The following is a 17,492-nucleotide window of genomic DNA, read 5'->3' as shown; positions in this document are numbered from 1 at the left end:
TTTACTTACACCATTCATGGCACTGACTCGAAGACCTTGAGGTGGGCATGGAGAGGGCCAAGTGTCCAACATATGAGCCCCAGGGACGGAAATAGCAGCAATTAACACAGGCATTAGATGTCACTGGACAGTACTTCAGTCACACTGCAGATGGTCAGTGCATGTAACTGAGTTGTTGAAAGTGCTGCAGAGACATGTGATGCCTAGCCAAAATGAATATTGGGAGTCTGGGTGAAATTTGGTCTAATACGCAGGCTTTTTTTACAAGACACAGCTGAAGCATTGCTAGGAGATGCAAACTCATAAGGATTGTTTTACAAAATGACCACCAACTTGAGAGCTCCTTATGTGTGCACAATAACTGCTTGATATATTTTCTGTATGTCTAAATTTGCTAAAAATACATACTTGGTATCCTTAGGTTAACATTTGACCTTTTGAACAACTACCTAGGACAATATGTTGACAGAAAATACTGAGAAGATTTTGCTGTGTTATATACTTAAATTAGTGTGTCTGCCCAAGAGGAGCAACATTGGACCATCAATGGCAGTCTTTGGCAAACAGCTACCTCATTTTTTTTTATTTTTAAAGGGCAAATGCTGTAATATTATATCCATGACGTTCACACAAAATACCCCACTGACAGATACCGCTTGTCGCGTGCCTTTTCGGCCCGCCCCTCTTTTCAGTACTTGTTTGAAGATTGAGCTGCAACAAGAATCGCCGAGCCCCGCCCTTTGCGCGAGCCACCCAGGACGAGCCATTGACAGAGGGGGGTTTACTTTCGAGAAGGTGAGCCCCGAGGTGTGGGTGGGGCGCGCGCGCAGGCTCCAGCAACGACTCCTTCAGCTTTATTGATGAGGAGGACCTGCAACAACGACAACAAATCCAACGGGATCTCACATTAGGAAACTCATTTAGGGAGGTCTCGAGATTCTGGCGCGCGGTGAGTCATGCACGGAAAGTACTGTAACTTTGAGAAAAAGTTTGTCGCCCTGTGCATGCCATCTCGTTTACTAACAATCTATGCATATTTAATTGAATGTAAAAGGCATGTTACGGTTCTAGGTCCTTACATTTTCTGCATAACAAGTAAGAGTTTTCATCATGTGTTTTGGATTAAAATGTGTTTTTTGTGTGTTTCTGAATCACGCAGTATATTAGACATTTTTTCCTTTCAGTTTTCCAGCTAAAAATGGAAGCAGCAGTTCCGGACTTGAGCAGCTCGGCTGCTTTTTGTTCTCTGCTTGTTTTGAATGTTGCATGGAGTCAGTAAAAGGGACACGTTGCCTCCAGTGCCTTGTGCATTAAATATACATGCATTTTAGTTGCTCCTGTATAATGTGGCTGCAGAAAGAAGCAACCTGGAGCTGGCTGCATCTGAGGTTGCCCTGGAGCCTTGTAAAGCTGTTTGTAACAAACATGCTCATCTTTCCAAATGTGTGCGCCCTCTATTGTCCCTGACAAGCTGTTGGATACCAACTGACTTTGAAGGCTGTACAGTAATTAGTTACTTAAATAGTATAACATATCAGTTTATAACATAGCAACGTAACAGACCGTCAGAGCTTCATATTTGAATGTAGCATAACCTAGCCGAATACTGTATAACATGACATGCAGATAAGCAAAGCATGGCATACATAAGTAGTTACGTTAGGATAATATACGGTCACCTAACCTAATATAGTGTAGTGTTCTAACATAAGACAACATGACATCTTATAGCAGGATGGTATAACAGATGAGAATGATGTAACACCATGGCATGGCATAACTGCTTACTTAAGATTACATATATTGGGGCCTGATATAGCAGAGCATATCAATATAACGTAACACAGCATCACATAACCTGACAAAGCCACTAACTATTTCAGGCGGCTCAGGAGGGTCTCAGAAGTCACAAAACCTTTCTTCTCGAAACTCCTAGATTCAAAACATTGGCTGTTCAGAAGCCATCTTTCTCCGGAGTAGCCACTGTTGCCCTGAACTCTTTACCTCCAGTGCTTAATTTGTGCCGGTGCTCAGCACCAGCATTTAAATCCTAACACTACAATTTTTTAATGACAGTCCACTAAATGGTGTTTGTCTGCCTGTTTTCAGGAGACTACATCTATTTGGCAACGCGATATTTAGCAAGGCAGCGGGTGGTGCAAGCTGCAGTTACATCCTTGGCGACACCCTGGGCCCTGGCTCTATTTTTTTTAATCAAGCACTTTTTACCTCCCAATCTCAGAACGTTGAGCCCCTCTTAATGTTTTACATTCAACTCAAGGCTCACCCTTTTCTGACATTTCCTAGGCTAAGATCTTTAAAGCAACCTTTTGTGTTTTGGAAATCCTATCCCTTGCTCCATGGAATACCAACATTTTAATATATTTGTAGTGTAAAGCCTCCTCATATCAACCGGTGCAGGCATGCTATATAAACGGATCAGTAAAATATGAATATGCTCTAACTGGATGGGGCACAACAGCAAAGAATGACATCACAACATAGTTTAACATAAAAGGCATGACACAATAGCTCTGTTCATCATAACAAAGCGTAATAGCATAACACGGTATTATAGCATGGCATGTCATAACTGCATAGTTTAGGCTTTCCGCCGTACAACATGGCATGGCCTACGAGCATAGTTTAACATAACATGGCATAATATAGAATAAAAAGACAGAATGGCATAGACCAGTTTTACACAGCATAAGATACCTTCACGGCACAGGACAGTATGACATGACCTGCCGTGATCGAGCACAGTACCTGGCACCATGAAGTACCATTTCCCAGCGTAGCTCACCGTGTGTCCTGTCATGGGCACACATGAAACCCAGCCTTCTGTGCGTGTGAGCAGAGGCCGCTTAATCCTCTGCTGTCACCAGCGTGGGCAGCGGCTGCTCACACGCCCCGCGGCTGTCCGAGGTGCGCAGCGTCGCATTACACGCTTACTAACAGCATTTATACCTCTTCCTGGAAATCCCTTCGAGGTTTCCCCTGAAACCTCAGCTCTGTGCGGTTTGTAACGTTACTACCCGCATTACAGCCAAGACGCGCTTTGTAAAACAATGCAGAGAATGTGTAGGTGCTGTGGTTTGATGCCTGTCTGTCTGCAGGCTCCTAAAGAGACTTCTGCTCATAAGCAGGTCTGCACAGGCCTCTGAGAGCAGCGACGGGGAGAACAAGGAGGCAGGTGGGATCATAGCTGGGGGCAGTGCTCTGTGTCACAAGCAGGTCAGGCCTGTGGGGTTTGGTGGTATCTGCATACCTCATATTACACACACAGAAATGGTTTCTGGGACAGGCCTTCTGAGGTGTTCGTGACACCTATGTTCTTGTGCAACCTAATATCGTTGTTGGATTTAGCACACCACACTTTGTGGAGAGTAAAGTAGGCTCATTCACACCCTGAAGCTCACACTTCTGATGAGGCACGAAGGACGTGACCGGCATGAAAACCACTTTAGAGTTAAAAAATATAGGGGCATACATATTATCAAGGGGTTTTATCTCCGCTTTTTTGGCTTTAAAAGCCAAGAAAGCGGAGATAAAATTATCTCCCTATTACCTAGCTGTCGCTAACACCAGTTAGCGACAGCTAGTAGGAGATAGCGACCATCTTGGGCCCCACTTTGCATGTCAGTGATATTTATCACTAATGACATGCAAAGTGGGCGTGCCAAGATGTTAGCGACTGGAAACAGTCGCTAACATCGCTATCTCCTATTACCAACTTTTGGAGATATTTGCGCTAAGCGCAAATATCTCCAAAAGCTAACACCTGCCCTGAGCAGTTCTTAGCCATGTTATCCAATGGGAGGTGGATAACATGGCTAAGAGCATTAGCTCGCTAATGCATGAATATCGCTGACTTTTCAGCAATATTCATGCATTGCGGCCGATTTTTATCGCATTTGCGATAAACCTTGGTAATACCAAGGTTTATCTGCGATGAAAATCGCCGCAGCTCGGCGATAATTTTTTCACGCTAACCAAGCAATAGCGATAATTATCGCTATTGCTTGGTAATATGCCCCATCATTTTCTAGTCTTCACTTTGAAAATGGCGAAATCAATTTATCAAGAAATTGGACAATCGACTGTACATCCTCATTTGGTCACATATAAAGAGAGTAAAACATAGGCAACTACTGTATGATTTGAGTCCGAGTTTTTTTCTTATAAATGAAGCACAACCACTCAATGTCCAACATAAGAGCTTTGAAAACTGAAGTAAATGGGGCATAAAAGTCATGCAAAATCAATTAAACCAAGTCAAACAAGACCACCATTTGGAAAATTGGCGCAGGTCCTCACCCCTAAACAGCAAACATGTATGCCTTTGCTTTGAAATGAAAGTAGTTTATTTTTCTTTTCACCACACAATAATTGTTTATTACTTGTTTTGTTACTTTGCTAATTATGTTGTTTTTCGCTACACTGACAACGTCGACAAAGTTCAACTTTTTGCCTACATCACTGCTAGTTAACTATGAGTGAAGACAGTGGCTCAGGTAAAATCCCAGACAATACAAGTTTGCATCAAACACGGGAGTGTGGGCTTACTGTGGGCAAACGGGGTATAATTTGCCGATTTGATGTCCAGTAAAGTTTGATCCAAGGCAGTGAGGAGGAATTCATCCCTGAGTAGGAGTATGTAGCAGGAATCAGCAGAGTATGCTATTGTATTTAAGCATGGGCTGAAAATCCGTTCTGCTGGCGGATTTTCGGTAAATTCGCAATCCGCGAGATTCCCCAATTTCCCGCAAAATCCGCGAACGGAAATCCGCGAACGGGGATTGGGTCAAAAGTTCAAGCTGACTTTTGTAACTCTTTTAGAATGGCGCCAGCAAGCTGCCAGACCCATTCTAAAATAGTTACAAAAGTCAGCTTCAACAGGAAGCTCTAATAGATAAAGTAAAGCAGGTGCTGCTCAAATTCAGTTACACAATCATTAATCACCCCCAAACTTGGTGTGATTAATGATTGTGTAACTTAATTTGACCTTCAACTGGAGCACCTGCTTTACTTTATCTATTAGTGCTTCCTGTTGAAGGTATTTCTAGCTATTTTAGAATGGCGCTGGCAGCTTGCCGGCGCCATTCTAAGTGGGGCTGAGGGCAGAAGGGCACAAAAGTGGGACAGAGGGCAGAAGGGGACAAAAAATGAGTGGGGCAGAGGGCAGAAGGGCACAGAAACAAGTGGTACAGAGGGCAGATGGGCATAAAAAACAAGAGGGTGGCAGTGATTAAGCAGGCAAAACCCCCCACCCGCGAAATTGCAAAGCGCCTCGCGAACACCCGCGAACACGCAAAGCGCCTCGCGAACACGCAAAAAAATCCACGAATTCGCGAATTTTGCGGATTGCCAATTCGCAAATTGGCAAATTGCCAATTCGCAAAATTCACTCATGCTTAATTGTATTGCTCCTAGTTCGTTCTCACTCTCCTGTGATCCTGACATGGCGAGTTGTTGCCTTGAAAGACCCAAGCAATGTAGTGTTTAGGTCTGGCTAGACAGCTCAGTTTTTTCAAACTTATTGTTACTAATTCTTTAAACTAAATGTTGGATGGGATTTGGCTCCGTCCCTGGTGAGTGTTTCCCTGTCACCTCATGCTATTGGCTGTTTAGTTTATCAAGGCCCCCTTTGTTGCCTCTCCGCCAGTGGTGGGCCCAACCGCCATGAAATGGGCAGCAGACGGGTAACTCGTAATATGCTTGGCGGCGCCTTACTGGCACGCCACCATATTGCAGCTCTCTGACCGCTGCACGACCACAGCAGGATCCTGGATCCCTGGCGGACACAGCAGTCCTGCAGAGGTTGTAATACTGCGGGCGTGCCCGCAGTGTGGCGGTGGTCGGACCTTCAGCATGAGCGCGCCGATGCTATTGACCGCCGTACACGTAATAAGGCTCTTAGTCATCACACTGTTTCATTCATGCAATAGACCTGATTAAGCGGGAGACTCATGATTTTTTAAAGCAAAATTTACTTTATTTTAGGTGTCTCCTGCCTAAAATTGTCATTACTACAATATAAGCCAGTGGAAAAAATGAATTCCCTCGATTTCTTTTCAAAATCCCCAAGTTTGAAAATGTTGGCATGTATGCTGTTTGCCACATTCAGCTATTTATCTCGTATTTGCATTATACTCTGAAAACATTTATTTTTTGCTACTTTTCTCAAGCATTGGCTTCAATGTGCTAGACATTATTTGTGAATGTATCTCAAACAGCATTTGTGCATGCAGTGGCAGTTTCTCTGCTAAGGCGGAGGAGCGTCGCCCACTGCTCTCCAAGCAGTAGTTAAAGGAAAACCAAAATTATAATAACCAGCGTTATCATTTTAGTATTCGGTTAACTGGGATGGGGCTGGACTGCCAGAGCAGGGGCCCGGAGGAAGAGTGGTTGCTCCACTCTAAAGTGTGCATAACTGTTGGGCCGGCCCTCTCGGGCTGTCCAAACAGTCAAGCGCACTTTGCATGTTCTGCACCCAGGTTGCATTACAGTCTGGGTGCAGATCATGCCCAGGCCCCCATCCCCGTCTGAGCGCCGAACCACGGCGCTCAGACCAATCACATCGCTGCCCGGCAGCGTTGTGATTGGCTAGAGGAATCAGGAGCCTGGGTGCTTCCTGGTTCCTGCTTCCGGGAAGCAAGAGGCGGCGGCAGGCAGACTGAAAGCTGCGGCCGGGAGTGGCTACCCTGAAGGTAAGTGTTATATTTTTTGTATATATTTTCATTTACAACCCCCGCTTCCTCCCCTCGCCCTGCCACCCCGGTAAATTGCGGGCAGCATTGTGTGCATGCCCATGTTTGCCTGTCCTGTCATATGAAAGCTAGACCTGTTGGTTTTGCCAAAACCTGTTCTCCTGTTTTAGCTGGCTATATCACAGCTTGGATCATGCACTGACTTTTCTCTAGGAGAAGCTGGGAGAATGCTGTCGATCAAACTTGCCAACCTGTCCCATTTTTATCCACTTTATGCTTTTGGATATTTAAGCCATACGGTGTTAAAGGCCTGTTGTGTGTGCACTCTCATAAGGAAAGATATGTCGTGATTTTTTTTAAAGGGATGCAAAGTAAACTCATATTGCATGCTTTGATGGAGAAAGCTTAATGGTTGATATAGACTGTTTTACTTTCACTTAACTGTCAATGGGTTAGATCATTGGTTCTTAACCTTTTGACTTCTGAGGACCCCCATTTAATCATTCCTGGAATTAGGGGACCCCACTGATTCATTATTGGAATCCAGAGACCCCCAATGAGTCATTATTGGAAGCAGGGGGCCCCCACCTAAGTATTTTCCGATGATTTGAACACTAAAACAATACACACAAACAAGAGGCAAGCATTCATCAAATACATACATGATTAAATGTATTTAATTTACAAACAAACATGAAACATTTCAACATTTTTAATTGTAATTGGAAGGGTGGAGTATTTCTATTCAACTGAGGACACTAATGGACCATATTATATCTGATGCAGTGGCACCCCTCCCACTCATCAATCTAAAGATACCAACTTAATTTATAGCATCCAATTTTAAATCCCCTCACATATGCAGAACGTTTTACATTTTTAAATTCTACATTTTGTTTCTTTATTTTGTATACACTTTATTAATCTGTTAATAATATATGCAGTCACAGCCGCCCTGAATAGGCTTCATGGACCCAGTAGAGGCTGCTACCGAACGAGGGTGGTGAGGCTGGGGTGGACAGAGGAGTGGTAGGGCATGGGAAACGGAATTAGGGGGGGAAAAAATACTGACACTTATCCGAATACCGCTGGCCGCCACCTCTCTCACGCCCCCTCTGTAGCAGGACGCACACAGCCTTCCAGAATCCCCTGACCAATCCCAAAGCTGCCTTAAAGCAGCATTGCGATTGGTCTGAGCGCTGTGTTCGGTGCTCAAAGAGGGTCTGGGAGGGTGGGCATGTTTTCCACCAAGGCTGTACAATGCAGCCTGTGGAGAAAATGCACAATGCTCATGACAGGTTGGCCGGCCCAAGATGGCCGACCAAACTGTCATGTGCACGTAGCTGCCGCTACCACTCCTCCTCTTTGTGATGCGAGGAGCCCAGTCCCGCCCGCTCTAACAGCCTGGCTTCAATTGCAAGCTCAATACAAAAAATAAAATGATAACAACGGAAAGTTATTATCATATTATTTTTTGCATTAAGCTTGCAGTTGAAGCAGTTGGACGACGCTCCTCCACCTTAGTGGTGGAGCCGCCCCTACATGGACCCTCACGGGGTGCCAGAACCACACCTTTAAAACCACTGGATTAGATCATTTAAAGATTTCTGTATAACTTCAATGTGAAACAAACTTATATTTTTTTAATGAATACCTACATTAGAATTAAAAATTACTGAAATGTATTGTTTATCGTAGCAGCAACATTTACATACAATCTGTAGCCAATAATTGTTGACAGCATTTTGAATACCAGATTATATTTTGTAGAAACACAAGCCTGTGTTTGGCCAGTTCACTCTGATTCTCATGTGGAGAAACATACGTTCCCATAATCACAAATCCTATTACTACTAGTGTGTACGTAAATGGTCATTCACTCTTGAATATAACAGTGTAAAAATAAATTGATACTACCATATGTACAACTACGAGTGTAAGCTTGCTTATTGATATGCTTGAAAAATGGAATGTAGCAAATTAGAAAAAACACATTGCTTTCTCTCATATAACAACAAACAAGTTAAAGATTTTTTTTTTATTTCTTACAACTGAAAATTCAGCTTTAAATGCAATTGTTGGTCTTGTCAGTATCCAGAATAACCTCCTGATGTGCTGGGGAGGTTCATTCTTTCTTTGTTCACAGTAAGGAAGTTCATTATGAAAATACGTTTATTAGGGACAATGTCCCTTAAACCAGGTATTAACAATTCCTCAAAACAGGCTATTTAAATAGCCTTAAAATGCAGAATGTTCAAATACCATAGGATCAATTAAATACTTATAAAATGCTTCAGCAGGACAGAGAGCCATATGAAACCATTAAAAATCTAGCCAGAGCACATACTATATCCATATATTGTGTATGGAAAAAGAGCTCCCTGGCTGCATTTCGCACCCTTATATTGTACTTTTAAAAATTGGGTTTTAAAAATGTATGGCACAGGTTTTAAGAAATAGAGGCAGTCCAGTACTGTATGTACGGTCGTTAATTGCGTATTTAGCCCACGACTACATAAACCCTCTGAGTTCTTAAAATATATTATCCCAGTCGGATGAGATTGCAATAGATGAAGACGAAGTCTAAAGGTTTAAATTGCATTACGCTTTGCAGGGTTAGGCAAACAAAGCAAATGCTGGAAAGAGGTATTGGATTCCCACGAATCACCATGATCTATGACTGAACGATTTAATCTTTTTCCCTACCATCCCACTTGCCCACTTCATTAGTTCATACCTTGAAAGAGCAATGGGCACTATAACATTATAACTGTTTATTTGAAGAGTTTTTTCCATGCCTTGCAGTCGCTTCTTAATCTCTTGAACCCATTCAAGATCAATTTTTATTATTTCTTCTCTCCTAAGATTTTCTATGTTTGGTTGGTCAGATAGATTTAGTTTTTCCCAAAATCTCATTCCGTGAGCAAGAGAGATCACTCACTGCCCATGATTTCAGATCAGTTTTCATGTGTATAGCTCTAACCTATGCACATTTCTAAAGGGAAAGCAATTAAACCCAGGACCTCAACCCCATAAAAAAATGTGGGGGAACCATTGCGCTGTATGCAGCAAAAACTGCCTGAAGAGAGGGACCACCTTAATCGATTTAAATGTGTTTAAACCTCCAGTGGTTGAGAGGGCTTTAGATTTAAGTGTATCTGCATGCAGGCTCCAGGAAAGCGATTTCTTAAAAATCATTTCTATCACTTATATTATGTTATGTGAACAGGTAAATTTCCTATGGACCATTCACACCGCACTTGCTTTTTGCTGAATATAATAATTTTGGTCTTATCAAAGTTTATAACTAAATCATGAATTCCACTATACTTCTTAAATCCTGCTAATTTCCTTTTAGGGCCAATAGGAGTTCTATCCAATATTAATAAATCCTCTACATAGAGAAGGCACAGGATGTGACGGCCCCCTATTCTGGGTGTTGAGTGTAGCCTTTAAAATTGGAGGTAAATCAGCAAGATACAATGCAAATAATGTTTGGGCCAACACACACCAGTGGCGTTAACCAATCTCCATAGTTGTTTTCCTTGGAGAGCTCCCCCTTTATCCACTATTACTCTGGGACAATTATTTCTGTGGAGTTCTCTCAAGATTCTCAACATACCTCCCGAAATGTTGATGGTTTTTCATTTTGACCACAAGTTTTTTCGATTTACCAGCTCAAATGCAGACCAAAATTGACAAGACAAACGTAGAGCACCCCTCCCACTTCCATTGCTTCACAAGCAATTGCCTAAAGGCTAAAACACTGATCTATTGTGGAACGCCTTCTTTAAAACCACCCTGCTCTATTGGAATCAACATCCCCTCTTTAATCCATATATTGAGACTATGTAAAAGTATTTTCGCATAAATATTAGCCCCTACATCTATAAGACTAAGAAGTCGATAAACTTTAAGAGCTACCGGGTAACTTTTTTTTTTATAAAGGCTTAATATTCTCCCCTTTCCAGGTCAAAGGGTAAATACTTGTTGATGTAAATACTTTATATGCCTCAGAAAAAAATGTTGCCCACCAATCAGAAATGGATTTTGTTTTGTTGTTATTGCCAGCAGATCATCAGGGCTTGCTGCTCGAGTGAACCTGATTTTGGTCAATATATCTTTCATTGATGAAACAGAAAAGAGAGCTAAAACCTAATTTCCTATAGGGCTAATGACCTGTGGAGCACCAACACCCTTTCCCACAAACAGAGTGGTTATAAACTTATTCCGCAGGTACCATGCAATCTTCACTTTTAACATCACCTTTAGTGCCAAATCTTTCAAGCCTCCAAAATTTGTGGACATCTTTTGCTAAAATTGCAGACATCATTTCCTCCCAGTTTTCTTTGCAAAAGATAACCATATTGTGCTTAACTCTTGCTATACACTCTTTCAACAGATCACAGAACAGCGTACTATGTTTTACGGGCTCCAGAGAACACCATAACTTCCTTATCTTTTGTTTCAACAATAAATATTCAGTATCAAATCAACTATTTGTTTTCTGCTCTTCTGTCTTTAAAGGTTTTACTTTCATATATTTCTTTTGCCAATACTTAACCAAACAAGCAACCACCGATTATTTACCGGGTCATCATTACTTGATTGCATGAAGCGTGGAAAAATATTATCTGAATAGTAAGGTGCCTTGGAAATTCGATATCCAGTGGTAATACTACATTTCTTCATGCCATTTTTAATAAAAGCGTGCGCTCAAAAGGAAATTAGCGCTCATTCGATATAGAATAACGTTAATATCCTCAAACAAGAAGAAATACCAAGGATGGGTAAATATATAATCTGTCGACCCTTCTATATTCCCTTGAGTGAAAGTCGGTGGGACAATATGTCCGAACCAAAGCGACTGTAAAGGCAGACACAACTCCAACCCTGCAAAAAATATTGTAATTTAACAGTTTACTTAGACTTTTGGCATCGGGAAAAAGACACAAGCAGTATTTTAAAAGCGTTCAGTAGGTCCCAAACATTTGCTTCTTCTTGTTAGTGTTTTGAACACATATTAAAATTTCCCAAAATTAATATCAAGCTGTTTCAATACAGTGCTAGAATAGGACCTAGATCATCTTCCAGCAATGCATATTGGTCTGAATTGTACTATTTTTTTCTCTCCAATTTATATACATGTTTGCTATCACCATACTCCCTATTAATTCAGCGAGATTTAAGAGATCTATTTTAGCAGCATGCAGCCACTCAATTTTCGGAGGTGCCTGCTTTCTTTATGCTTTTATCTATTTGCATAGGGATTAGAGTGATTAATCCACCTGAATTGTGCCCTGAAACATTTGGCGTAGTTTAGGAATAAATCTGCATGAACCCTGGGAAAAAGGTTTTGTTCCCTGACAACCAAGTCTCTTGCAAGCATAAGATTTTATATTCTGCCATAAGTGTTACCATCTTATCATATGCAAGAATGTGTCGCAACCCATGCACATTCCATACCAACAAGGAGAGGCTGTCGGTAATTTTTATCCTAATCAATGTGGACCAGGTTCTAGCATTCCTGCCAAAACAACTCATCTGGGTTAATCAGGTCAAATCTATTGTACCTATTCACTGCAAAAGTCATTCACAGATTATCTCTATTATTCCCCACTCTTCTTTCAGATTCATTGTTGATGCATTAATCTAAAACCAGATTTACCGGTCTTGCATCTAGACCTGCATGACATTTTAAAAATGATCGTGTGTGAGGGATTTTACCTTCTGGGCAGGATATCACATTAATCCTTTCTGAGACCATTTCCTCTCTAGCAGCCTTTACAGCTTTCTTGATTAGTGTAGAAAATAATGTAACTACTGTTATTTATTTTGAGGAGATGCCAGGCATATATCTCACTTGTTTAAGATCACTAGAGATGATGTCCTTTAAGGCTGGACATGCATTAAATACTTCTTGTAACATTGACCTATTTAAAGGTTTTATCTTTCCAGCCCTCTTTCCTTGCTTAGTGACAATAAGATAAAGTAGTAAGTGTTACTCCTGTGTAAGTAATCCCTCTGGATAAACAGGGTCATTCTTTTTGTGTATTTTAACATTGATTACCCTATCTCCTTACCCTTGACCTTCCATTTGCTGATCGTGATACCTAGAACGACGGTGCTGGTTAGATGTTAAAACTAAAATTGGACTCGGAGCACCTTTATTAGTAAGAACGCCATTGCCCAAGGAAAGAGGTACCCCCTCCAGCAACCGCACCAACATAAGGTTCAGAAACTTCATTAACCTTCGACACACAAGCTGGTTTTTCATATTCCACTGTGTAGTGGGGTGATTTCGTTTTAGGGAAGTTCTGAGCGGTATCCTTCTTTTTAACGACAGCCATACATTATTACATGTTGTTTATGTAAATGAATACACAAACTAAAAAAACTATCAATTAATTAAGTTAACATTTATTGATGGAATTCATAACTAATCGGAACTTGGAGTAATTGGTTACCTCTTTAAAATATTTGCTAATATATTCACTTCATTGATAAAAACAGTGCTTCTACAATTTCCCAACAGAAGCAGCATCATTGTGCATGCTTCAGAATTGCATACCAGGGACCAATGGCGTCTAAGCACAAAATATGGCCACATTTGATGTGCATATTCATCAGATTTGCGGTGTGATCCTTAATATTAGAGCTCCCATTATATACGGAATACTAACTATGTAGATCGTTTGTTTGAGCCGGCAGTAGTTCAGCTCCTATAGAGCATACCATCAATGTCTTCTTTATATTGTAATCAAATATAAAGTAGTGGTTGTTTCTTAAAACAAGTGCTGAAGTACCAAAAATAAGACATGGAGTGCAAAACTAGCCATAAAGTGTAAAGGCAGCCTGGTACGGCTAAGAGATTTCACCATATATACTCAATCGGTCCTTGTTTAGTAGAGTACGCCTTAATATGCAGTCTAAATCGAGACTGCCTTATGTAAGTCCAGGAGTGTTGTATCCTTGCCGGATTTAGCTGTCTGTAAATCCATCTTAAATTGATAGCCTGAAAATTTGCCATTGATCTGGGCGCTCTGAATTTACGTTAGAGACATGCTGTATTACGAAGTTACCATTACATTTGGTAAATCTGTGAAGTACGTGCACTTTGCTTTTGATAGTTGCTTTCAAGATACATTTCTATTGAATAATGCTGTCAAATATTTGTCTTTTATTTTGGCAAGGGAAGCTTCCCTTGAAGATAAGTACCCCCTGAATTCAGAATTAATTTGCAAAGGTAATAATTTGACTTTCATCAAAATGTATCTTCTGTGTGTACTGGTTGACATGACTTGCAAGTGTGTTTGACACTCTCTGTAAGTCTACTAAGACATGATCAATTGATAAATGATCACCTGTATAGCATCACAGTATACCTTCCTGGGGGTGGCAGGGCTGTTTGTAATGCCTACCAATGCATCATCAAAATCAATATTATAGATGTTGAACAGATACGTTCTAGTTCTAATTCTCGCTGAAGTCCGAATTACCATTGAATCTCTTTTGGAATGCGGCATTCTTTAAACAACTATCCATTTGCAAAAACACAATGCAATGTAAGCACCCCAGGGCATATAAGGTGGGTAGCAATAACTGCCAGTGCCATTGCATTATGCATCTTTGGCATACCTTGAGCTGGTGAAACACTTTCACTTCCAATGGGTTCAGGCATCATCAATTGTTCCAATATTTTGCAGGCTCAACATGTCTATTAGGCACTAATTTGGTGAATTAATTTTACCACCTTCTTTAGGACTGGGATTAATATAGCTCCTGTCTATAATTCTGGTATTTTCCATTTCTCCAATAGTGCTATATTTCACGTTGAAGGTAATAAGTGCAGCCACCATCAAGCCTCTTGGTCAGCCACATCAGGTGCCCATGCATATGCTTTAGGTAGAGTGCCATATATGTAATGGCGGGGGCATTTAAATATACATGTCCATAGTGACTCGTTATGTAATTTGACCATGGATCCAGTCTTTTTTTTTTTACGTGTGAACCTTCATACCACTAATGCCCAGATCTGCACCTCACTTTTTTGTGTGGATTTATCTATACGATTATATTCTTTAACGCTGTACATCCGGCTAAAAGATATCGCTAATGTTTCTGCTACCTGAAATCTTCACACCAGCCTTGCCAAACTATGCCGCTGTCTGCTGTTATATCTTTTATCAGCATGAAATTGCCTGGAGTTTAACTACTTTCCTCCTGTGCTGACTGGATATAGGTTTTACATACTTGCAGGCAGCATTGCCTTGAATCTGCTTCAAATGATTGCATGCGTCCTCCCTGATTGTTTTCTATTGCCGAAATGAATCAATTATAATGCAAAATACATGCATAGCTGAAAAATACCATAGTTAGTTCCTTTGGCAATGGAATGCAAACAGCAATTCATCCACCAATCCATGGGCAGGTGGTTGGTTGAATTTGCAGCTCTGTGGAAATTGATCACACTTCCATGCCTTAAACACATTGAAAATGCACAGGTCACTAGATGTTTTGGTCACCCTACTGGAATCCCAAATAATTTCAGAGAATCGCCTAACCCGCAACTTATTGTGGCTTGCTTCATCATAAGTGATTTTCCACCCTTTGGTAGGTAGATGCCATGGCGGACAAGACCATTGTTGGGAGTTCTAAAATAAGTAAATTCTGGATTGTAGCAGGGATCCAGATAAAAGTTAAACAATATCTTGGTATACCCAGGAATTATGTTTTTTTGTTGGGAATACCAGTTATAATTAAAATATTGTCATTTTGGATATCAGACGAGGTGTAATGGCTCGTTCACCCGTATAATCATGCATGTTTCGACCTTTGGCCAGGTCTCCGGCTTTTGTCAGAGCTCCTATAATCCCTGCGTAACTACGCATTCAGACTATGCATTTATAATGAGGCTAATGCTGTCACCTTCGTGCATCTATTCTGTAAGTGAGGAACCTGTTGAAATAAATATCACAACAAGGGGAAACAAGTGGAACCATGAGATTACTTTAATCAGGAAAGTAGGGCACTCACCCAAAACGCTTTGACTGCACAACTCCCTTTCAACGAGTTGAATTATCACAAGAAGCAGGATAACCAATCCAAGTCTCAGTTGAACTAACTTTGTGAGATTGTGAGTAAGGCGCAAGTTACTGCAAATACACTGTCATATAAATATACATTGCCTATATGCTGTGTTAAGTTAGCATGAGCTTATTAGGAGTTTAAACACCATTTTACCTTTCTGCTGCTTCTGCACACAACACATAGCTGTTGCTTTAGCTTTGAGCCTAGTAGAATGTTTTGATTCATGCGAGAATAAGATGTTGTTACTCTGATATCAGCCTTGCTTGGTGAGCTGTGTCTGTACAGTGAGTGCAGAAACCTTCAAGAATATCTCAACACAGTGGTTGGTATGAGGTCTGATCTTCGCACGTTCCTAGACATAACATACATGCAGCTGCGGCCAAGTTCTGGCTTTAGGCGCGTTTTATATTGCTTTGCACAAGAGCTTAGAAACACACTTGATGGTGCTTCGCATGCAGAGAGCTGGTGGAAGATGATGTGATCCCTTACCACTAGGATCTTGAGGTATAAGGCCGCCCTGCTAAAACCCAAAGAGACCTTCTTAGATATAATATATTATACTAGCTAGGGAGGGTGAGAATTAGGTCTTACTGAACCCTATTCTTTTTAGCATAATACCATGCTTTCACCTTTTGTGTTGTACGGACTAGTGACTATGCTGATTACTTTGTTTCTTATAATATGTTTGCTTGTATTAGCTAAGATACTGCGTTTGGGAACACTGCATTAGTGAATAAATATTTCAAATATGCACGTGTCCTCTTTTACTCCTTGTTCTGGATTGGAATGATTGTATAACGAAAGATTGCTCATGTGTTCCACGTTACCTGAGATGTACTAAGTAAGGGTGGGCGGCCAGCTACGCTCCTTGCACGGAGTGTGCGTAGTGCCGCCTACTCCGCATTTTGCGGAGCGGGCGTAGCCAGGCGGCACTACGCACGCTCCGCAGACGGAGCGTAGCTGGCCGCCACCCGCCTCCCTCCCGCCCTCCCTAAATACTTTCAATTAAAGGAGTCAAATAATGAAAACGCACTTACCTTGCCCGCCGCGTCCCCGGGGCTCGCTATCTTCCGTCTTCCGTATTCTTTACTAATGCGCATGCGCGGCCGCCCGCGCATGCGCATTAGTAAAGAAGACGGAAGACGGAAGGAAGATAGCGAGCCCCGGGGACGCGGCGGGCAGCGGTGGGCAAGGTAAGTGCGTTTTAATTATTTGACTCCTTTAATTGAAAGTATTTAGGGAGGGCGGGTGGCGGGGCTGGCGGCCAGTGGTGTTTGCGTAGTGGGGCTACGCGGAGTGCGGAGGTGGGCGTAGTTTCTCGCCCACTTCGCGTAGCTCCGCGAAGCCCCACTCCGCCAACTCCGCCCAGGGTTAGTACTAAGTCCATGTTCTGGTTTGTCTAAGCATTGGGAGTTTGTGATAACCAATGAGACACTGTAGCTAGTCTGGTAGGGGATTTTGGGTACTAAGGTGAGTTTTGGCACACCCTAATTCACTGAGGTTCCAAGTCTCTATGCACAGTTCGGTATGAGAATCCCTGCGACAACACTGCATACAAAAATAAAAGACTTCACTCGTGAGCATGGTTGTGTTCATTCACACACAAGTCTGTGTTAACATACAACTAACTTATCCTAAACCTAGGGTGATTCAGGATTCTACAGGTCAGATCAGCGAGACAGTACAGTC

General features: G+C 41.7%; 1 protein-coding gene across 2 annotated transcripts in view; it reads left to right on the top strand.

Annotated features, from left to right (window-relative positions):
* Positions 1–802: 802 nt before the first annotated feature.
* CALHM2 (calcium homeostasis modulator family member 2) overlaps positions 803–17,492 on the top strand; it is a 31,750-nt gene continuing 15,060 nt past the window's right edge. Inside the window, exons 1-2 of one of the 2 annotated variants that reach the window (XM_086920274.1) lie at positions 803–950; positions 13,909–13,959. The gene's annotated coding sequence lies outside the window, so the exon portion shown is untranslated. The remainder of the gene's footprint in view (positions 951–13,908; positions 13,960–17,492) is intronic. The other variant, XM_086920273.1, reaches the window with a different exon arrangement.

This window comes from Lissotriton vulgaris, chromosome 5 (assembly GCF_964263255.1).
Source record: "Lissotriton vulgaris chromosome 5, aLisVul1.2, whole genome shotgun sequence".
NCBI classification, from domain to species: Eukaryota; Metazoa; Chordata; class Amphibia; order Caudata; family Salamandridae; genus Lissotriton; species Lissotriton vulgaris.
Note: the sequence above shows the minus strand (reverse complement) of the source record. Positions and strands in the feature narration are given on the sequence as shown.